At 35.2% G+C, this 25,610-nt stretch overlaps 1 protein-coding gene across 2 annotated transcripts in view; it reads right to left on the bottom strand.

Moving 5' to 3' along the window:
- cnot6l (CCR4-NOT transcription complex, subunit 6-like) overlaps window positions 1–23,785 on the bottom strand; it is a 34,390-nt gene extending 10,605 nt beyond the window's left edge. Inside the window, exons 1-2 of one of the 2 annotated variants that reach the window (XM_077715670.1) lie at window positions 23,725–23,785; window positions 21,383–21,484 (exon numbers count right to left, since the gene is read on the bottom strand). The gene's annotated coding sequence lies outside the window, so the exon portion shown is untranslated. The remainder of the gene's footprint in view (window positions 1–21,382; window positions 21,485–23,724) is intronic. The other variant, XM_077715671.1, reaches the window with a different exon arrangement.
- Window positions 23,786–25,610: the final 1,825 nt, after the last annotated feature.

The raw sequence follows: 25,610 nt of genomic DNA, 5'->3' as shown, positions 1-25,610 counted from the left end.
CATTACGCCACACCGTGCTTGCACCACGCGTGTCGGATTCCTCCGGAGTGTTTGGACTCGGCCATGTTTTATTCATAGCAGCGGGAAAAACAGAAGGCGCACACGCCTGTCATTAGCATGTTCACACCTAAATTCAACGCCCCCATTAATATACAGTGATTCATTTGTACTTCTTGGACAACATACACACACACACACACACACACACACACACACACACACACACACACATACACTATGTGGCTATATAAGGCGGACTTGGACCGCGTTTTTGGCAAATGAAGTTAAAAAAAATCCCACAGGCGCGAAAAGTGTTGATTAATTTTGCATGCCAAGACATTTTTTGTCAAATATTGTCAGATAACTTTAGTTGCAACTGTTTAATATCCGGTTTTTATCCCTAAAAAAGCCAAGAGACAGAAAAATATGCATTACACAGACCTGGTTCAATCACTTTTTTAGTCGTACCTCGACTTACAAAAATAACCCTAACCATTTTGTATTTAAACACACCCTAACTATTTTATATTTAAACCAAACCCTAACCCTAACCATTTTATATTTAAGCACACCCTAATCCTAACCATAACCATAACATAACCCTAACCATTTTGTATTTAAACACACCCTAACCCTAGCTGAAACTCGGTGAATGGTCTTCCATAAACTGAATAATGTGTGGTTGTAATTTGAAATAAATAGCTTTTTAATCCAAGTCAAAATAGACATTTTCATGGGTCACCCTGTACAATAAGGGTTATATCAATTTACCTAAACTAATTAAATCTGATCCCGTTTATCAAATTAAAGATGAACCATTATGTTAGCCCTTGCGTCTTTTTAATATATTATTTTTAATTTTATTGGACATATTTTTTTATTGACATTGTGTTTTTAATCAGTTCCCGCGTTATTTCTGACATCCTTTCTTTACAAATGGTGAGCAAACGTGAATTTTTTTTTTAGCGATGCTAATTTTCAATATCATGTCAAACTAAAGTATGCAAAATATCCCAAAAAGTTTGACAGAGGGTCGTTTGTGGCGTTTTGAGCATAAGACAGGCGCATTAAATCCAAAGATAGATGACTCCACACATTTTAAAAACGCCGGCGCACATCATTGGCCGCGCTCTCAAAGGTCAACTCGCTAGTTAGCGTAGCTAAAAAATGGCAAAGAAGACAGAATATTACAATGCGGACAAAATGTCAATCACATGATATACTTGGGTTTCAAATAAAAGTGGGAAAAGTTAGAAAATGTAAGGAAATAATGAAAAAAAATGATATATTAGAAATAAGATGACATTTTGTTTTTAAAACAGGATTAGCTAATGAAAATGAGCCACAGGGTGGCACAAAAATGCTACAGCGACGCTAAGCTAGCTGCTAAAAATATTTTTGTTGACAAAATGCTCGATTTTAAGTGAAGGAATTTAAAGAAAAGACACAAATTATGAAATTATACAAAATATGGAAAGCAGTTTCTTTAAAAAATATACTTTGACAACTCAGCAATGCGATTAAAACTTGTTTTTGCACCAAAACAAACTCAGAAAATAAATATAAGTCAGAGTTTTGAGGATTTGCGGAAGAAAAAAAAACAAGATTGTCAGTAAAAATAATTAAAAAAAAAATAATGACTATGCGTCTGTTCTTAATTAGGCGCAGCTTTGTGACAAAATGTCATATTTTTTTGTTATAATGGGCTGTTTTGTTTTCATATCGTACACTAAATCAAGAAAAATATTATTTGAAGCTTAATTGGTCTATGCTGGAATGATGAGGAAAATAATATGATCATATAAAATACAGATTTATCAATATGGTAAACAAATGGCAGGTTTTATATCAGTTTTTGGTGGATTTTTAAGTTTTAAAGTCCCATGTGCACTTTGCCTCTCATTTCAACTCATGGTGACTTTTGGCTCCAGTCAATTAGAGCGCACCTGTGCATCCCTTGGATGACCCCGCCCCCCGACACGACTCCCCAGGTAAAATTACGACGAGTCATCACCCATGAAAGCACAGCTGCAGGCTGTGCTAAACAAAAGCTGCGATCTGGAAGATTTTGCATTTTCGCTCAAGTCGTTCTACGGGGTGAGGAACCGAGTAGAAAACACAGCTGAGGTTTTTAACGTGGGTTGCAACTGTTTAATACGCAGGTTTTTTCTGTAAAAAAAGGCAAGAAATTGAAAAAAACAACAACTAAAAATGCATTACGCAGATCTGGTTCAATTACTTTGCTCTTCTTGACCCCGAAAAATGACAGTTGTAACTCGACTTTCAAAATTATTTTTTTCGTAACTTGAAAATATTGTAATCAGAACTTTATATGTAAATTCTGTAATCCGTGCTATAGTCCTCAAAATACCAGTTAAACCCTTTGAAATTGGTCAAAGTATCCCAATTTTGTATGAAGATGAGAAACACAAAAATGAGATAAAACTACAATATTTAGTATGTCTTGTTAGTAGAGGCATTCATAAGTAGAGGCATTCGTAAGTAGAGGCATTCGTAAGTAGAGGCATTCGTAAGTAGAGGCATTTGTAAGTAGAGGCATTTGTAAGTAGAGGCATTCGTAAGTAGAGCTATTCGCAAGTAGAGGCGTTTGTAAGTAGAGGTATTTGAAAGTAGAGGCATTCTGAAGTAGAGGCATTCTTAAGTAGAGGCATTCTTAAGTAGAGGCATTCTTAAGTAGAGGCATTCTTAAGTAGATGTATTCTTAAGTAGAGGCATTCTTAAGTAGAGGCATTTGTAAGTAGAGGCATTCTTAAGTAGAGGCATTCTTAAGTAGAGGCATTCTTAAGTAGAGGCATTCTTAAGTAGAGGCATTCTTAAGTAAAGGCATTTGTGTGTAGAGGCATTCTTAAGTAGAGGTATGACTGTACAGTAATTTTATCCAAGATGAGATTCAGGGCAAAATGATTCATAAAGGTGCTAGCATTAGCATGTGCACCTGACGTTATCTTAGACTAAATGTTGGCTTTTGATAATGTTGCGTGCTTGTATGTGCAGGCTTTTTTGTTTCACATTTGTATGCCGCTTGCGACTGAACATGTGTGTGTATGTGTGTGTATGTGACGGTTTGTGTGTGTGTGTGTGTGTGTGTGTGTGTGCGATGCGGGTCACAGGCTGTCAACAATGTCGGGAGATGAGTTCCACATGAATGCTTCAGCACTTTGCTTTTCCAACCTTTTTGTCTGGCCCTTCTACACGTGTCGGTCTTGTGTTGATCTTTTTGCTTATGAATGATAAGTCACTTTTTAATCATTCATGCCAAGTAGGTTTGCTTTGCGTCTGGAATTTTCAAGACAACATTACCATCCTAAAGCAGAAATGCGAAAAGGAGGGTTTTGCTGTCGTTTTAATTGTAGGTTTACAAAATTGTTGGGCGGAAACGCAAAAGAAGAAATGTACTTGTTTATTTCTATACCATATATCTCCTTCACTGGCAAATAGATACAGCATTATCGCCACCTGCTGTTCTGGAGTATGGAAGTTAGATACTTTTTAGAGAAAAAAAATGTCGTATTTCCTCGTATTAGCTGCCTCTGCGTATAAGCCCTACCCTTAAAACTGCCTTAAAACCGTTGAATTTTACAATTTCTCGCATATAAGCCGCCCCCTGATTCACAATTTTCACTTCCATATTCATGGTTTTAATAGGAAGTACAAAAGTATTACTTTGAAGGGAAAATCTGACAAAAAAAAATCATCGTACTTGCTATTTTTGTTGCATTCACGTAGACATGCAGTGTGTTTGCCCAGCGCACTTATTAACCTCGATAAATGAGGTATTACTGTACATTGTTTTCTCGAGGCTACTGTTCAAGATCTTAAAGGTATAGTACATCAATTCCAAAGATGGGTTTAACAAAGATGCCCAAGATTAAAGTTTCTTCGAGTAACCCAAATTCATGATGCACATCATCCACACCATTTAAAAAAAAGCATCAGTTAATCCATTGACTGCTTGTCTTGACTTCATCAACCACTGGATGGCAGTAAAGAGCTTCTTTTGTGTGAAGGCGCGCAAGTCGAGTACAGTAAAGCCTTTCCATGTTTGTGTGTGACCAATGGCGAGTGTAAATGTAAATGAAAGCTGCCGTCGCCCTGTGAAATTGATTTTAGAAATGTTCTTTCATCTTGAGTCCATGTATATATATTTGCTATCCTATTCCATAAAGGCCGGATTCACTTCCATGAGCAAAACAGGTCAATTTAGCAGCATGTTGGCGCATAATTCTGCTAAGAGTGGAGCACCCACCCACCCGCCACCTCTTACTTTGATTTCCATCTTTGGTTTCATGTTGATATGATTAAATGCTATGCTTTGTTTTGATAGATCTGAAGGGAAAAAGCTGAAAGGGATGGATGGCTTTCGACAGGTGTTTGTCAAAAGCAGCGGCTATGCTAAGTCTTTGGCGATCATAGACCAGGTGTTTGCAAAGGGTGTTAGCGCTCTCTTTTGATGTGGTTCGGACTAGCGTAATTCTGGACTTAAGTTGGATTTTTGTGGTAGAAGTCAGTGGTGGCGGATGGCGGTCGAAGTCAGGCAAAAAAAAAGTATATTGTGGAGACCTGACAACCTTGAGGCTGATGGGAGGCTAATTGGGTTGGTGGGGGATAGTTGTGTCAATTTCAAAATAAAATAAGGGAGGTATATTTGTGTTTTGGGGGTTGTTTGATTTTTGGGGAGATTTGTAAGTTTTGTTATTTGAATTTATTTAGTAATTTGTAAGTAGAGGCGTTTGTAAGTAGAGGCATTTGTAAGTAGAGGCATTTGTAAGTAGAGGCATTTGTAAGTAGAGGCATTTGCAAGTAGAGGCATTTGTAAGTAGAGGCATTTGTAGGTAGAGGCATTTGTAAGTAGAGGCATTTGTAAGTAGAGGCATTTGTAAGTAGAGGCATTTGTAAGTAGAGGCATTTGTAATTAGAAGCATTTGTAAGTAGAGGCATTCTTAAGTAGAGGCATTCTTAAGTAGAGGCATTCATAAGTTGAGGCATTCATAAGTCGAGGCATTCATAAATCGAGGCATTTATAAGTAGAGGAATTCATAAGTAGAGGAATTCATATGTAGAGGCATTAATAAGTAGAGTCATTCAAATGTAGAGGCATTCTTAAGTAGAGGCATTCTTAAGTAGAGGCATTCATATGTAGAGACATTCATAAGTAAAGTCACCACTGTATTGGAATTTGCCACTTTCTCATTCATAAGTAGAGATACCACTCTGTTGGTTTTTATTTACAATTTATATCACGTCTAAACTTTAGGGGAATCTAGTTTCTAGCAGCGAGGCCTTGGAAAAGTTCACAAAATATGCCCATCCTCATTCCCCACATTTGATTTTAGCATGACTCAAGTTAGACTTTATAACTTGTTGCAACTTTTTATCTTCAACATGGCCATATCCCAAATCAAATATGATTACAGTCTAATGATTTCTAATATATAATCTCATAATTGTGTTTGGGTTTAGTTTAATTTCAATTGATTAGTCATATTTTTGGATATGTTTAAAATGGTGGATTGGTTAGAAGTGGTGTTTCCGACTACTTTTGGGATTTAGGGGAAGATGCCTTCAGGGAAAAAATGGCATCTCGCACTTCTACTATAAATGTGTGTGTGTGTAAGTGTGTGTCGGTGTGTGTGTGTTAGCGAGGTGCTAATGCACATAGGTGTGATTAACACCCCAGCACATGGTCTTTCGGCGCCAGCCATACTGCTCGTCTCTATACGCGCTAGAATGCTGTGTGTCAGACGTGTACAATAAGTGTGTATATTTAGTAAGTGTGTGTGTGTGCTGGGGAATGTCCTTGACCTTGAACGCATCATCCAAACTTGAAAGACGCAGGAAGTCTCATTAAAGAAAATCAATCAATTCAAAGTGACTTTAACTTGCCGTGCCGAGGTCATATTATCATATTCTCTTCATTTTTACATGTGTGTCAAGATAGTTACTTTTGAATGGAAGTCCATTTAACCACATGATTTGGGTGTTTTCAGATTGTAATGCCATTCAGTATTTTGATAGTGTAACTGGAAATGGTCGGAATTTTTGGCATGGCAACGCGCTCGTAATATAACACAAATTTTAAATGAATTTGGATTATGATGCAGATACATTTATATACAACTTTAATCTAACCTTAGACTAAATTTAATTATTATTTAGTTTGAAATTTTGACAACTTTCTTGACTCTATTGGCTCTGCTGGACCAATTTAGATATAATATTTAAATTTTTTTTTTTATAAATGGATTAAAAGAACAGGATTAAAGGCCCTGAATATTATTTTTTTATAGGTCTAAAACAATGTTTATTTTAGCTTTTTTTAATATATATTTTTAGATTTTACAAATGATTTTTGGACCAAAAACACAGAAAAAATGATAAAAAAATGACAATTATTAATTTAAAAGAGGGAAAATCAGGAAATGTAATATAAATCTATACTCCATTTTAATTTGATCCTAAAACAGAAAGTCGGAACTCATGATTTACCATCCCGGGCCCAAAAAAAATGATGTGGCGGGCCAGATTTGGCCCCCGGGCCGCCACTTTGACACCAGTAGACTAACGGGGGAAAAAACTGAAAAAAATGAAACGTTCCGCCCAGTGTCCGCTGTCTGTTCGTACATCAAAAGTTGTCTCGTATCTCAAGATAAATATTTTCTCAAAACTTAACTCGTATCTCAAATTGCTTGTATGTCGGGGCACTCATATGTTGAGGTACCACTGTAGTTCTTAAACAGTTTTTAAAAATTGATTTTCTCCTGAAGGACATGTATACCAAATTTTATGTTCCAATTTGGATCATATTTCAAATCCGAGCTACATGATATAAATATACATATTTAAATCCAACTTCTTTGCAAGTGATTGTCTAACCGTGACATTTTCAACCCCAAGATCTTAAAAGAAGACATTTAGAGGACAATTTTAGGTTTTCTTGTTAATATTTTTTCCTCCAAGTACTCCGAGAAATAATTTGATGCGAACGGCCCGTTTTAAAAAGGGCGCGTGTCACTCGGCGTCCTTGTCGGCGGCGTGTAATTAGCCGGCTAGCGACGGACTAGCGTCATTTTTACTTTGAGACTAAAACTGGCGGTGAGGATGTCATTAATGAGACGCTTACGCGGGAAATGGACTTCTTGGAGAGGCCATGGCGGTAATTGTAGGGGTGGAAAACTAAGAGATGTTACGGATGTTGAAAATTTTTGGGAAAAAAATGAATGGGTTGCCAGATTGTTGGCAGTCCAAAAGGTTGAGAATGAACAAATAATTTGGACATAAGACCTAATGTTTCTTTGATGTTGTCCATGCTTTTATTTCCTTGAGTGAATCAAGGTTTATTGATGACATGTCAGGTCCCTGGTGGACTCAAGTGCACCCGCGGGCCTGCCGCATCTGTCTTCATTGCGTGGAAAGGACTCGGCACATGAAATAAAGGGCCAGAAATTCGACGTGACACTTTCATTCTGCGGGTGTGTGTATATGTGTGTGTGTGTGTGGGTAAAATGGCGAAAAGTAGAAGGACGGGCAGCAGATGTTAAATCAGCATGTTGACCTCTGCATTGATTTGGACACACGTTTTTTTGCTGTGTGTTGACATGATGACAAACCACCTAATGGCTCAGACGCAAACACACAAATAGACATATACATGATTGGTTGTTGTTAGGGTTAGGGTTAGGGTGAGGGTTGTTGTTATTAGTGCACTTACCTATGTATTTATGTTGTTGACCACTAATGTTGACTATTTATTTATTTATTACTTATTTATTGTTGTTATTGTGCATTCCGTGGTAAGTATTTAAATCTCATTATACTTGCATAATGACAATATATACACATGTACATGCTTATATATGCATATATATATACATATATCCATATACATACATATATGCATACATATATACAAACATATATGTACATATATCCACATACATACATATACATACATACATATACATACATGTATATACATATATCCATATACATACATATATATACATATATCCATATACATGCATATATATACACACATATATCCATATACATATATATACATCTATACATACATATATATACACATATACCCATATACATACATATATATACACGCATACACATATATCCATATACATATATATACATCTATACATACATATATATACACATATACCCATATACATACATATATATACACACATACACATATATCCATATTCATACATATATATATACATCTATCCATATACATACATATATATATACATGTATACCCATATACATACATATATATACATGTATACCCATATACATATATATATATACACATACATATATACACATATATACATATACATACATATTCACATATATACATATACAAATATATACATATACACATATATACATATGTACACATGTACATTCCCTCAAACTCTACTAGTAATACATTACACATTAATTTAGTAAAATTAAATTATTTTAAGGGTACGGCTTATACGAGGAAGCGGCTAATATGAGAGAAAATACGATAGTTTTTTTGTCGGCCAGTTAGAAAAAATACACACTTTCTGACTTTCTGATCCACTTTTTGCACATAGCGTACGGATTAGCCTTCCCACATTAGCCAGCGCATGCTCACGACTTCCCAAAACATCTTCATCTAATCCACGCAGCGTGAAGAACCAATCAAGTGATGTCATCACTCGGCGGCAAGTGAAAGATTGCCGTCCCGACTAATGACATCACTCGGCATCCCGCTCCTCATTTAACGACAAACCACGAGTGAGACGAATGGACAGAGTTGACGTCCCGCGTCCCCACGCGTCGCCATCGGTTCGGCTCGCTGGCTGAATGATCGGATTTTCCCGGCGGTTCCCCGGGGGCGCCGGAGAAACGTATTCGGGAAAGCAACCTTTTCGTAATCATGGTCATCCTCAATCGCAAATTTAGTAGAAAATAAGTGAAAAAATGTTATGTCAATGTAATAAACGTAAAGGTTGGCGAGTTCGTTGCGAGCTAGCGAGCTAGCGATCATCACTCAGCGTGCGGCTAATGAAAGCGGAGGCCACGGAGATGATCTCCAAATGAACCAATCAGTCAGCTGCGAAGAAAAGTGCAAATTAATTGGAAGTGATGATGATGATGATTATCGTCAAGATCAGTCAGTCAAAAAAGTTGAATGTTACGCTTCTTTAAGGCACTTTCTTATCACAGGACGCCATTTTGCTACATATTTTTACCAAGTATACCCGCTAAAGTTCCATTCACAAAAGACAATTCAACAAAATTTTGAGAGATAAATCCATTATGAACACATCCACGAAAATGCTAAGCCTGAAACTACAGAAAAAGTCAGCCATTTTGGTTCAACATGACCATTTTAGAACCCTTTTCGACCTTTCTCAAATATTCATAAATGTAGTCTACACTGACAGTCTGGATTTAATCTGAATTTAAAAAAAATCAGTAAAATTCAACGTTTTTAAGGCAAATTTAAGGGTACGGCTTATATGAGGAGGAGGCTTATATGCGAGAAAAAATGGTAGTAAAGCCACTACAGTTTTATTCACAGGAGCCGTTCATAGACGATTCAACAAAATTTTGAGCGATAAATCTTTTATGAACACACCCACAAAAATGGCAAGCCCGAAACTCCCAAAAAAGCCAGCCATTTTGGTTCAATGTGACTATTTTACACCCATTTTTGGCCATTCGCAAAAGTACAACAAAGTAGTCTACACTAAAAAATTAGATTTAATTTGAACACTTTTTTGGGGGGTGTTTGGGGTTTTTATACAAAAATTAAAAAACAAAAACAAACAAAAAACGAGACACTACCAACAAGTCAAGTCAACAATAATATCAACAGATGTACTCAATATATCCAAAAAGCAACCAATCTATTTTTACTGGTTTCTTATTTACCAATGGAATAATAAAGTAACAAAAAAACGGATTTTCCTTAAAAAACCCAGGGTCCTTCAAATAAGATGCACCTACGACAGACTGACAAAAAAGTGGACATTTTGCTGAAAAAGTGTGAAAACTTTGTCGACTTTGACGATGTGACATCTCATCCGAGAATCTTGTGAAAAGCGTTTGCTAATCGTTCCCATCAAACGTTTTAATTAACGCTTCTTTTTTTCCTCTCTGAAGCGGCAAGTGTCAGCGTTGCCCCGCCCGCTTCCTGTTTGCATGCGCCTGGCGCTCATTAGACGGAAAATGGTCTTCATCCTCAGCCGTTTGCGGCAAAGATGGCAGCCAGGTCCTTGTCGGCTGTTTGCGCTCGCACCTGCATCCTGCTTTAATACATATTTTGCCTCACCATCATGTATATGAATGTTATGGATGACGTAAAGTAGGAAATGTAGCGAGATGAGTAATTTATCCACTTGGCTGTGGCTCATCATCATACGGTAAATGCAGTTTTTTCAATATAGCGGTAGAAAACGGTTAAGTAAAATAAGATTCCAATGAAAATGACATAAAAAGTCAACAATAAAAATACATGACTAATAGAATTGGATGAAAAAATGAGCTTTTTTAAAAACATGGTAATATTCAAATATGTATGTAAAAGTAAATGTATATATATGTGTGTGTATGTATATATGTATGTGTATATGTTTGTGTATGTGTATGTATATATGTATGTGTATATGTATACATGTGTATATATGTGTAAATATGTGTGTATATGTGTGTATATGTGTGTATGTGTATATGCATTTGTATATGTATGTGTATATATGTATGTGTATATATGTGTATATATGGGTATATATGTGTATATATGGGTATATATGTGTATATATGGTTAAATATGTGTATATATATATGTATATATGTGTGTATATGTGTGTATATGCGTGTATATGTGTATATGTGTGTATATGTGTATATATGTGTATATACGTGTATATACGTGTGTATACGTGTGTATACGTGTGTATACGTGTGTCTATGTGTGTATATGTGCAAATATAGGTGTATATGTGTGTATACGTGTGTATATATGGGTATATATGTGTGTATACGTGTGTATATGTGTGTATACGTGTGTATATGTGTGTATACGTGTGTATACGTGTGTATATGTGTAAATATGTGTATATGTGTCTATATGTGTATATATGTGTATATATATGTATGTGTGTATGACTGATATCACAGATTTTCCAAGATAATTAAAAAAATGAATTACTTTAAATAGTACAGAAAAATAACAAAATATTAATACATTCAAAGTAGATGGTGGAGTGTAAATTATATGAAAAGTTAAAAATGAATCTTAGATAGAAAATGAATGTGGAAAATAAATATCCAATATTTCATGAAAGATAAATAATGAATGTATTCAATTACCTACCCTATATTCAATTTTCATGCCACTCTTCAACTACTCTACATCTATGTACAGTATTTACACTAAATATGTCTTATCGCCCTTTTTTCCATTTCAACACAAAGAAAGAAAAATGAGAAACAGCAAAGTGTGCTAATTGGAAATTATAATTGCAGCCATGGCATCTCGCTAATTGAATTAGCAGCGAGAGAAGAAAAAAAAAAAGACGGATGTTAGCTGCCGACAGTAAAAGAAAAAAAAACTCAAAGTGAAGATGAGAAAGACAATAATGTATACATTCTATACACAGTTTAAATACACTAATAATGAGAAAAAACAGTACATAACGACAATTAGAGCCAAGAGCGGAACACATATTTGTAATTTCTCACATATTAGCCGCCTCAACATATAAGCCACACCCTTAAAATGGTTGAATTTGACAATTTCCCTCGTATAAGCCGCCCCCTGATTCACAATTTTCACCTCCATGTTTATGGTTGTAATAGGGAGTACAAATGTGTTACTTTGAAGGGAAAATCTTTAAAAAAATCTCGCATTTGCCATTTCTAAGAGTATTTATAAGCAATTGCTGGATTGGACATTTCTAAAGTGTTGCCTGCATGTAAACAAATTTAAAAAAGGAGGTCAGGTGATCAGTACAACCAGGAAGTTTGTCCATAACGGTCTAATTTGTCAACCCTAGGTAAGATGGCAGAGTTTTTTTCCCGTTTTATGCAAGATATGGCTTATTTTTTTCTTGAATTTCATTCAGAAATGTCCCCAAAAATTTAATTTAGCATTTTATCTGTTTATCTTTTCCCTATTTTGAATTAAATGACCATATAGGCCACATAGACCTATGTTATGGCATTTTGTCTTGCAGTTTTTTGCATGTAAAGTCGAATTTATGCGCATATAAGCCGCACCCTGGATTCAATCAGCTTTTAACTCCTTAAAAAGTCAGCCATTTTGGTTCAACGTGACTATTTTAGACCCATTTTGTGGCCATTCCCAAAGGTACATAAAAGTACTCTACATAAACATATTGTATTTATTTTTAAAGATTTTTTTCGCAATAAAATTCAACGATTTTTAAGCGACAAACACGGCCTATATGCGAGAAATCCAGTATCCTAATTTTGTAAACAGTCATCATTTCCAAGAATCTGTCACTTCTTGTACAAAAACAAATGAAAAGAAAATGAAGTAACTTTTGCCAGAAGACAAAAACAACCAAAAAAAACAGGAGATGAAATTGCGAAAAAGTGTTAAAGAAGCAACTCTAGAGACGACGACTTGTTATTTGAGGCTGTGACAATCACAAATGTACTTCTTATTAATAGCAATTGCCAATTTGCCTCACGGGCTGCTCAGTCAAAAGCCGTATTAGCGTCAATAAGGTAAACAGTGTGCAAAAGCACCCAGATGAGTCCACAAATTGCCTCTTTTATCACCAAAATTGGGCGCAAAGAAGTCCAATTCAAACACATGCCAAGCCACGAGAAACCCCCGCCGTGTGTGCAATCAAAACATCTCCCGGCGTGAATGTTAACCAACTCATCGACTTCTTTTCGTCATTTGAAAAAAAGCTGCAGACGATACAAATAACAAAACCAAGATACTTAAATGGAAATGATTCCTCAAACAATAGCCTTTTGATCGATTAAAATATGTACGTTGTTGTCCTTAGGAATGGAAACACTACCTGGTGGAGAAAGGGGTGTACTGCACCGCATATCTATGTCCAAATGGATTTTTTTTGTTTTGTTTTGAATGTTTTTAATGCTCATTTCCATGCAGATTTTTTTATTATATTGTTTATTTCTGATGCAATTCGAGTTTGGTCAAGTTTCGCTCATCATGAGTCGAAAATAATCGGATAGTATATTTTTGCCGGTTTTATTTTGAAGGTTTTTGAAGGTTTTTAATGCTAATTTTCATGCAGATTTTTTTTTATTATATAGTTTACTTCTGATGCAATCCAAGTTTTTTCAAGATTTGTTCATAACGAGCCGGTAATAATCATAATATATTTTTTTTAGTTGGTAAAACTGACGCATCCAGGAAATGATGAACAGTTTAATTTGTATAAAAGTGAGCCTTACTGGTGTTCTGTTTACAAATATTACATAATTCAGATTAATTTTGAAAGAGCTGAAATGTTTGGCTAGCACTTTCATTAAAAATTCGGACTGTACCAAATCCGATATTGTCCAAAAATACTTGTCCCGGGTCCTGATAATGAGTATCCAATCCAATCCAGTCCAGTCCTTAAACCACAGGTGTCAAAGTGGTGGCCCGTGGGCCAAATCTGGCCCACCGCATCATTTTATGTGGCCCTGGAAAGTCAATCATGAGTGCCGACTTTCTATTTTAGAATCAAATTAAAATAAAGAGTATAGATGTATATTATATTTCTTTTTTCCCCCTTTTAAATCAATAATTGTCATTTTTTAATCAATTTTTTCTGTTTTTAGTTCAAAAATATTTTTGTAAAATCTAAAAATATATTTAAAAAAAGCTCAAATAAACATTGTTTTAGATCCATTAAAAAAACTGAATATTCAGGGCTTTTAATCCAGTTCTTTTAATCCATTTATGAAAAAAAAATCTAAATATTATATCTAAAATGGTCCACATAAAATCAAGTTGACGTTAAAGCGGTCAACGAACCAACCTGATTTTGAATAACACACCAAAACATAACTCTATACATATACTTCTATATAAGTATACTATACATTTTTACGTATACTATTCCCCAGACTAAAAGATATATGTAAGGTTGTACATTTCAGATCCAAAAAATGCTATCTTCACAAATATATTTATGTGTGTGTGCGGGTGTTCCGTTTCATTCGTGGCCAGCACAGATTGCTCGCTCGCTAAGGGATTGAAAAATGGGATGTTCCTGCCAGCCAGCAACAATTGATCAAAAAGCAGAACTTTTTGTCTCCGTGTTCTCTTTTGTTTTGTTTTTTTTCTCTACACCTTTTCTCCTTGCTCATGGTCTTCATCCCCCCTGCGATACACTTTCATTTCCCTTGTCTATGGCCATCCCATAACAGATTACAGTTCTCCCTTCCACATACGATTTATTTCAATCCATTCGAACCCAAGTCGACTTATCGTGAATAATTGGATGGGGATTGGTGGTGTTTTCCAAATAGTAACAGGTTAACTAGAACATCACATTAAGTAGTAAACTCATTATTTTAAATGCTTTATTCTGCATAGCCTGGTGGTTATTTGTCGTTCTTTTTAGATTGGACCCTGAAGGCAACACATGCCACTGTGTTTGTGATTAACAATGGCGATGTTAAGGATTTTGGTAAGCGCCGTTTTATGTTTAATGTTTGATGTATACCGTCACATAACCTCAGGCAATTGCTTCCCTTATTAATGATTGCAATTTCACTAATTAAGCGATTAAAAAAATGTAACGAGGCACATATTTACTCACAAAGTCTACATTTTTCTACAAAGTGGACGCGGTATATTTATACAGTCATACCTCTACTTACAAATGCCTCTAGATACGAACGTTTCAAGTTACGAATTTGTTTTTATATGCAAATGAGTGATTTGAGATACAAAAAAAGTCCAAGTTATGAAATCCCCTAAAAAGTAAAAGCATTTCCTTATCCATTATTTTATTTTGGATTCCCATTATTAAGTTATTAAAAACTATAAATGCAACACGGCACATATTTTCACACACACACACATAGGGCGCACGTAAAAGTCTAAAATGTACTACTAAGTGGACAGCTTTCCGACCTGATAGAACAAGCTCTTGCCTCCAACTGGAGGACAAATATGGGTATTACATGTATAAGGGCCGTGGAGGGAGATATTTCAGCGTTGCGGAGCAAATTTTCATACGTTTTATTTAGTTTAAAACAATATTAAATAATTTCCTTATAATTTTCTCTTATATTTTGTGTTTCCTCACATTTTTCATACAAAATTGGGACACTTGGACCAAATTTAAAGGGTTTAGTTGGTAGTTTTGTGAGGACCGTGCAATGAATTATAGAATTTACATATAAAGTACAACTCTACTTACGAAATTTTCAAGTTACGAAAAAGTTACAAGGCTTATTAAACCCAAAATTGAGTAAAACGGGATTGGTTTAACCCCTCAAAAATGCACTTATAAAAAAATACCATACAAAAGTCAGATAAAATATGGGTAAATCGTATAAATTGACAGGAATACTGTAATTTTATGTAAAAAGATTGGTGTCTGTAAATTGAATTGGAATGTTGTTGTTTCTGTTAGCACAATAGCAGTTAGCATGTAGCTGTTAAACAGTATTAAATGTTGTTTTAATACATTTTTTTTAATTTTTATTATATTCCATTATTTTCATTTGAGAAGTGAATTATTTATAATTTTGTAAAAATTAACTATTATTGTCCAGCCTTAGAAATCCATTTGACGCCCAGAAAACCAAGTTGTATTCATTCTGAATAAAAAAAAATTGAATTATCATCAGCCTTAAATTTAACAAAAGACAAGACGAAGGACATCGGAAATGAATCAAGCAAATTTGAAGGCAAGTTATATTTCTCAACGTGTTGTGGAAATGAAAAAATAACGAGATGAATAAGTAGACGGCGTCTGTATAAATAAATCAAACGTGGCCAAGTTAGAGAAAAGTAACTTTTTCTAATGAGTCATGCTGTTCCTAGTATTTCTTGTACGCCATTAACTTTGGGAATTCTTCAAATAAATAAATGAACGCAATAACATGAAAGACACACAAAAAAAAAAAAAATAAAATAAAAACAATTTCTGTTTCCGTGTACTTTTCAATGGCATAGCAACGTCCAATAGTGTCCCTACTGGCATGTTCGTGTATGTGCGTGTACGCTAAAGTTGTCGCTAAGCAATTGTGTGTGGAGGTTTTGCTGAGTTAGCAAAAAATGAATTAAGATCTTTACAAACACACACGAAGTATTTTCGCACACTCACACTTGTGAGGGAAATAGGATTAGATGTAGCTGAAGTTATTACAGGAAAGTGTTTTGTCGCTTGGCGCTCTTACGGGTCACACTGGCCATGTTTGTGTGGATCTGTGTGTGTGTGTGTGTCCTTGTTCAAGTGACATTTAGAGCGTTTTGTAAGCAACTACCTTCTTATGTGCTAGTTTCTGTGGTGTAATGTAAAAAGTCACTGTGTGCCAAAGATAGGGGTGGTTTGTTTTGAAAGTGTTGTATTTGGACTGTAGTAGATCTGGGGTTCTGGGTTTAAATTCAGGGCAGTAGTTTGTCTAGGTGGAGTTTGTATGTTTGCTCGGGGCTTGGGTGGGTTTTCTTTGGGTATTCCTGTTTTCTCCCATGTTCCATAAAATGTGTATGTTAGGCTGATGGATGCTCGAAATTGGTATGAGTGTTAGAGGGAATGGTTATGTGTCTTTTTGATTGGTTGGCCATCAATTCAAGGTGTAAGCTGGGATAGGCTCCAGCACTCCCCGCGAGCTTAGTGAGGATACATCGGTTCAGAAAATGAGTATGCATACGAATATTATATTGACTTATATTGATTTGCGAGGATTATATTGCCCTCTGGTGTCAACAATGAATATGGCATACCGTATTTAATGTACTATAAGCTGATTCAGGGTATCAGAAGTTGGCTGAGATAGGCTCCAGCACCCCCACGAGCATAGAGAGGACGAATTGGTTCAGAAAAGGAATACATTTACGAATATTATATTGTGTTGTATTGATTTGGGAGGATATATTGCCCTCTGGTGTCAACAAAGAACATGACATACCGTATTTTCTGCACTATAAGCTGATTCAGGGTATACAAAGTTGGCTGGGATAGGCTCCAGCACTCCTGCAACTCTTGTGAGGATAAGTAGGTACATAAAATGAATAAATATACGAATATTATATTGAGTTCTATTGATTTGGGAGGATATATTGCCCTCCGGGGTCAACAAGGAATATGACATACCGTATATTCTGCACTATAAGCCAATTCAGGTTGGCTGGGATAGGCTCCAACACCCCCTGTGACCCTTGTGAGGATAAGCGATTAAAACAAATGAATTAAATGCCTTTATTGCCATTATACAAGTATAAAAGGATTTTAAAGTTGAATTCAATGAAATGAATGGTTAACATTAGTTAAAAATTCCAGTTTGCAATGACAAAAAAAGTCATTTTATTCACGAAGGAATTAAACATTTCCCGTCAAAAAGCCTCATGCATTTAACAAGTTGTCAAATTTTCATGTTTAATACCACAACAGGAGTCGTTAGTGTTGAGCGTCACAGCTAATTAAGCCACGCCCCCAGGACGCCATCACAGTCGCTTGCTATTACATATAAAATGCTCAAATCTGCTAAAAATTAAGCAAACACGACCCGAAATGTAAAAAAAAATCACATCTAAGTGTAAATTCCATCTAAAATTAAGCTCGCGGGGGTCACGTGGACGTATTTTTTGGTCTTTTTTAGCTTCTTCATGCTCACCTTAGCCATTTTGGCATGTCCTTATTTGGAAAAATGCTAACATAAGCTTTTTTTTCACCCTATTAGTCCATGTGTGTGTGTAGGAGACCCTAATTTGATGTCTAAATAATTGGTCGCTGCCTTCCGGGGATTTCCCGGCAATACATCAAAATGGCAACAATGGAGGCGCCGGTACCGGCACCCCCGGGGAGTCGCCGTTCGCTCGGCCTTGTGGGAAATGTGTAGAGGGCTAAATGACACGTAGACGAGCGCAGGCGAGGTGTCGGTGGTGGTCTTTTTTTTTTTTTTTTTGGTGTGATTAGTGTGTAAGTCTTGTCCTCACAAGAGCAAATACGCTCATGAATAATTGAAGTCTCCTTCATGTCAGCATAAGTGACAGCAACAAGAGCACTTTAAGTACACGGCGCGTACACATGACACAGTAATGGAATGCGATACCGGAATGGGATGTCGAGTAATAGAGGAGACTTGGCCGGGGCCGCAAAAGTGCATCAGTCAAGAGTGTACGTTTGCGCCTTGTCCAACCGCATTCGTTGCGGAGGCTGTGGGTTAGGGTTTATCGTTACTTTTTGGTAGGTATATTCTCATCAGGAAATTTAGTGTGGAGGTATTTCATTTGAAAAATATTGGGTTGATTATGGGATTTTTGGGGTATAGGTCATGTTTTTCCCTCCCTATAGTTTTTTGTGAGTACAATTCTAATGCTATAGTTTATACTATAGTTTTCTGAAAAAATTTACATATGCATGTTGCATTATATATGTATATACATATACACATAGATGCATGCTTACATATAAATATAAATATATACATATATACACACATATATACACGTAAATATATACATATATACACATACATATATACACGTAAATATATACATATATACATGTACACGTAAATATATACATATATACATGTACACGTATACATATATACATGTATACATACATATATACATGTATGTATACATGTATACATGTATATACGCATGCATACATGTATGTATACATGTATACATGTATATATGCATGTATACATGTATGTATACATGTACACATGTATGTATGCATGTATACATGTATGTATGCATGTATACATGTATGTATACATGTATGTATGTATGTATACATGTATACATGTATGTATACATGTATACATGTATGTATACATGTATATATGCATGTACACATGTATGTATGCATGTATACATGTATGTATACATGTACACATCTATATATGCATGTATACATGTATGTATACATGTATGTATACATGTATGTATACATGATTACATGCATGTATACATGTATACATGTATATATGTATGTATACATGTATGTATACGTGTATATAAGTATGTATGCATGTATGCATATGTGTATATAAGTATGTATACATGTATGTATACGTGTATATATGTATGTATACGTGTATATATGTATGTATACGTGTATATATGTATGTATACGTGTATATATGTATGTATACATGTATATATGTATTTATACATACATATATACATATGCATATATATATACATATTCTGAATCGATTTATCCTCACTAGTGTCACGTTTTGTTTTTATGTATTTTAGGCAATATTATCCCCAAAACTGTTATGTTAACAGTTTAGCCTGTCGACTCAAATGCAACTTTATTTATTCATTTATATTTTTTCGTCTCTCTCTGACCACTGACAGCCATTTTTTAAGGCAAAACTTAGACCAAAAACCTCTTATGTTAACTAATTCCTACTTATTCTGTTATTTGCCAATAAATATTGCTACTTTAATGCATGTTTATTCTTGGTTTCTGCAAAAAAATAACCTGTAACATCCCCCATAAACTCAATCATATTTCTCCCCATCTTTAAAACCGGTTCAAAATTCTCCGTCTTCGTTCGCCAAGACCGAGTCGCCTCTTATTTTTTCTTTGTTTTGTTTAACGTTCAATCAGCACGCTAGCAAATCAATTAAGGCCGACGGCAAAGCGGCTATTTATAAAATAAGTTGATGGCTTTCATTAGCGTTTAACAGGCGTAATGGACACGTAATGAAGACTAAATGAAGAGCTACGAGCGCCAAGGTGGCGTTTACGTGCCGACAAGGTGTTTACGAGGACCAAGGTGCTCCGTTCATGTGGCCCACGTCGGAAAGGGGGACGCAAAAAAACATTTGTTGCCACAACCTGGGTCAAGGCAGCAACAGGGGCCAAAAAAGACCCAAAAAACGCATTAGTACTGTCAAATATCTAAAAAAAAAATACAAATGCCTGAACTGGAATGATACTGTTAAGTATGTAGATGCTACCTTAGTTGATAAAATCTTCCAAAACAAAGCTCCTCCTCCACTGCAAAATTTTCTACCAGAAAAATCCCAAGATGTCAACAAGGGCTGGCTCTAGAGGTGACTGTGTAGTTCCCTTTAAAAACAATGCTAAATTAGCCTAAGTACCTTTTTTATTCATACCTGGAACTTGATAACAATATTAGCATATGTGAACTCCTCTCACATACCAATATTAGATTAGATTAGATTTAGATTTTGTGTTTTATAAATGGATTAAAAGAACTGGATTAAAAGCCCTGAAGAGTCAGTTTTTTATAGATCTAAAACAATAATTATTTTAGCTTTTTAAAAATATATTTTAAGATTTTACAAAATTATTTTTGAACTAAAAACAGAAAAAATAGATAAAAAAATATAATAACCTATTTTAGATATAATATTTAGATTTTTTAAAATAGATTAAAAGAACTGAATTAAAATACCTGGAAATTCGTTCTTTTATAGATCTAAAACAATATTCGTTTTAGCTTTATGATCAGCAAATGATTTTTCAACTAAAAACAGAAAAAATATTTTTTTAAATGACAATTATTGATTTAAAAGGGGAAATATCAGTAAATTTAATATCCATCTTTACTCTTCATTTAAATTTGAGGTGACTGAGGTGACTGTGTAGTTCCCTTCAAAAAACAATGCTAAATTAGCCTAAGTATCTTCTTTATTCATACCTGGAACTCGATAGCAATTAGCATATGTGAACCTCTTGGCCAATTATCCTAAAGCCTGGTTGTTAGACCAACAAAATTGCCATTACATCGCTATTTAAAACTGTATTATGTGTTTCTCGTATATGTCTTAATTTATCTTCAACCTACACAAGGGACTAAAGATGGTAATTAGCCCTCAGCTACAATCTTTCATATTTACATAAATATGTTCTGTTCATTAATGTGTGCTGTCCCTTATTAAATACAGTATTTTCTCGCATATTAGCCGCCTCCGTGTATAAGCCATACCCTTAAAATGGCTTTAAAATGGTTGAATTTGACAATTTCTCTCGTATAAGCCGCCCCCTGATTGACTATATTCATATACATGTTCATGGTTTTAATAGGGAGTACAAATGTGTTACTTTGAAGGGAAAATCTGAAGAAAAATCTTCGCACGTGCTATTTATAAGATTATTTATATGTGATTGCTGGATTGGATATTTCTAAAGGGTCTTACCTGTAAGTAGACAAATTCAAAAAGGAAGTCAGGTGAGCAGTACAACCAGGAAGTGTGTCCATAGTGGTCTAGTTTGTCATTCCTAGGTAAAATGGCGGCACCCTGAGTGAGTAATGGGAGGCACAAGTGAGTTTTTTCACGTTTTATGCAAGATACAGTTTAATTTTTTACTTGAATTTCATTCATAGATGTCCAAATAAATTTTGTTTAGCATTTTATCTGTTTATCTTTTCTCTATTTTGAAATAAATGACCATATAGGCCGCATAGTCTTGCATTATGGCGTTTTGTTTTTGTCACCTTGCAGTTTCGTGCATGTCAAGTTGAATTTATGCGCATATAAGCCGTACCCTGGATTCAGTCATTTTTTGAGCGACATATATGTGAGAACATAGAGTAATTAAAAAAATATGTATATATATTTTGGTGGTTCATGGCTTGCCAGTATATTGACAAGCCAATCAACTTTGAATGTCGAATTTATGCGTGTATAAGCCGTACCCTGGATTCAGTCATTTTTTGGAGCGACAAATATTCAAGAACATACAGTAATTAAAAAAAAAATATATATATATATATATATATATATATATATATATATATATATATATATATATATATATATATATATATATATATATATATATATATATATATATATATTTTGGTGGTTCGTGGCCTCCCAGAATATTGACAAGTCAATCCACTTTAAATGAATTCCCAGAAGCAGAAAAACGTAAAAAATAGTGCTGTTTTCTTCCCCATTTTTCTCCTTAAACTCAAAGCGTGAGCCAAAAAAAATCACCAAAAAATGCTCAAATTTCACACGCGGAGCTCCACTTTGTCAGCAATTTTTTGGGGGGTTCTTCACAGTGTGGCGTTGGGAGTATTTAGCCCACTTTTCCAAGTGGTGGTCTTGCGTAGCGCATTAATCTTTCATGCGATTATTTTTCTGTGAAGGCAAAGTATTCTCTTATTCATCCGTCCTCTTTTTTATCTGACACGCTGCTATTTTTCTTCTTTCATTCTGCCGCCGTTTTACTACTTCATCATTTGCCGCCGCGTGACAGCCACGCATTAATCCTGCCGCGCACGCCGTGCACGTAACGGCGAAAAAATGGTGACCCAGACGGGCAGGTATGAACTACTTTCCACAAAAATCTTGAGTACGGCTCTCAAAATGATCGAAAAAAATAAAAAATCCGACACTGAGATCAAGAGTGGGGTCGAAGTTCGTTTTTGTCATCTTAAGTCAAGTCGTCTACTTGTATGTCAAGGTTTAGTTGCAATTTTGGTGTTGAAATATTGTACTTACCTATTTTTTTTGTTTGTTGCTAGGCAGGAAGACATTTTTGAGAGGCAAATTAGAATGAAATGTGTGTATATATATAGTGTGGTATTTGAATGTTTTGCTATTGTTTACAATGCTTTGTATTGTGTTTTTGGGTGATTTTATGTGTTGCAAGGGGTACTGAGGGAGGGGGGGGTGCCTCAGGGCTCGACTATGAGGCCATTTTGGTTTGCTGGGGTGTTGGGTAGACTGAAAGATTGGGGAAAATGGAAATATGATTTATTTCTAGACAAGGGAGTAAAAATTATCAAAATCTATGTTTTGTGTTCCATTTGTGTCATTTTTGTTGTGATTTTTTTATGAATTTTGGGGGTTTTCCTTGGTCATATGTCATTTTTTTTCTTTAAAAAAGATAAAAATGTATGCGTTAAATTTCTATCATTGTTTGTTGTTGTGTTTTTTATGATTTTTTTGGTGATATTTATTATTTTATCTTTAAAAAAGACAGAAATGTGTTTAATTTGTATTACTTTTTGTTGTTTTTTGTTAATGTTGGGGTGTTATTTGGGTCATTTATGTCATATTTTTATGATCTTTAAAAAATAAAGATGTGTTTAATTTGTTGTTTTATGGAAATGTTGTGGTTTTATTTTGAATATATTCATTATTTTATCTTTAAAAAATATAGAAATGTATGTGTTTAATTTGTATCGTATAATTTGTATTGTTTGTTGTTGTGTTTTAATATGAATGTTGGGATGTTTTTGATCATATTCACCATTTTTATTATTTTATCTTTAAAAAAGACGATGTATGTTTTTAATTTGAATATTTTTTTAATGAAACAGGCTTTTTGATCATACTTTTCATATCATTTGATCTTTAAAACAGATAAAAATGTATGTATTTCATTTGTATTGTTGTTGTTTTTTTAAATTCATAATTTGGGTCTCTCTGTAAAGTTTGGTAGATCTTAACTGCCAATATTTTTTTGTATGTTTTTGGGTCATCCTTCACATCCAACAAACAAATGCCAATAAAAACAAACTCACCTTTACCAAAAGGATCTTTAGCCCGGCGACCTATCGAGACGAGGACAGCCATTCGGAAAAAAAACCCACCTCACGTGGTTCCTACCTGCAGAAAAGAAAAAACCCACCATCTTTGTTATTCAATGGAGCGTCCACGCAAACATATCGACGGACGGAGGACACTCACCGACCGGTCGTTCGTTCGTTCGTTCGTTCGTTCGGTCCAACCAAGCGTGACCGACTTTCACTCATTGTTTGTTTCCGGAACGACTCGATTAGCGCCGCCGTCATTATCCCGGTGGGGAGGGCGCCGCCGCCACCGCCGCCGCAATCAGAGTCCCCGCGGATGCCAGAGTGGGCCGCCTGAATGTAAAAAAAACAAACAAACAAACAAAATAGGTAAACACAAAATGACACTTTTGAAAGAAATCAATGTGACTCAGGGGAAGCATGAAGGAAAAGGGCAACAGTTTAAAAACACAGTAAAAAAATGCTTCTTTTTGCCAGTTTGTTGAAATTCAGTAGCAAATTAATCATTTTCGAAACCACTTCTCCTCATGAGGGTCGCGGGGGTGCTGGAATCGGCTTCACTCAAGACGCACAAAAGCCGATAGGCTATTTTGGAGAAAATGTAAGACTTATAAGTGCGCCTTATAGTCGTGAAAATACGGTTCACAGAAGGCACTACAAAGTCATAACAGCCAAGACAAACTATGTGGTGAAAGCTTTAAATCTCATTATACTTAATAATAAGCTTATTATTATACTAAATAATACTTAATGACAATAAAAGCATTCAATTCCATTATAGTGCGGAAAATACAGCATGTCATATTCATTTTTAACACCAGAAGGCAGTGTTTCCACCCAAATCAATAGAACTAAATACAATACTTTCAAAACAAACACTACTCCAATTAAATGAACCATTAAAGCAACTAATTTCAATTTAAAACATAAAATTTCCGAATTCAATTGCTCCATTTTATTGATAAAAACAATAAATTCAATAAATCGTTGAAGTTCTCCACCAAATCTCGCAAAAACCTTCTTGGATTTAGTTTTTTGTGGACTGCAATAGGCCAATTCTTTCAAAAAAGCTAGTCCACACAAAATGGAAAGCTTCCCGAATCCATATCTTGGAAAATTATTATTATTATTGATCTTAAAATGGGCATTTGAAATAAAAAAATGTCTGCCTATCAGTATTTTTCAGGAAGTTTCCTCTTATAATAGATTCTTCTGCCAAATTTCATACTACTTATTGGAATGAGCTTCAGGGGCCTAAATTAGCTAAAAACATTCGGAATTACTTCTTGAAGCGCCCTAGGAAATGAACTGTTTAATGTTTAATTAAATTACAAAACTCTCGAGTAATGTTGGCATAGCTTTTTTTTAAAGGGAACTTTCAATCGAAAAGTCTACCACACTTAATGTAAATTGTTTAAATGCGTATTTGTGGAACACCGCTGATCTTTTTTAATGAGAATTTAGTGTGTGGCGGTGTGGGTATGTGTGTTTGCGTGCCGTAGACAGGAAGTGCATCACAGGTGCAGCTGGCGAACCTCTGGGTAGCCGGAGGACGCTCCGATAAGACCTTCCAACTTCCCAACGAGAGTCCAGATTAAAAACCCGCAGGTGTGACCTCAGCTGTCATTGACACGCACACACACGTGCACAAAGATATTATTCAAACACATTAAAAAGCAGTCGATAGAATATGCTGCGCATGGAAATACATGCAAATAATGTGTAAGACAAATATATGAGGGTGTGAAAACACATTACAAGCTATTTACATAAGATAATGTACTCATTGAGACACACATATGTATGTACACACATACACATGGAGGTGTTAATTAAACATTGTGACAGGTGATGCCACTTCCGAATACCCCACCAGT

Source organism: Stigmatopora nigra, chromosome 4, assembly GCF_051989575.1.
Source record: "Stigmatopora nigra isolate UIUO_SnigA chromosome 4, RoL_Snig_1.1, whole genome shotgun sequence".
Lineage (NCBI taxonomy): Eukaryota > Metazoa > Chordata > Actinopteri > Syngnathiformes > Syngnathidae > Stigmatopora > Stigmatopora nigra.
This window is presented reverse-complemented; position numbering and strand designations above follow the sequence as displayed.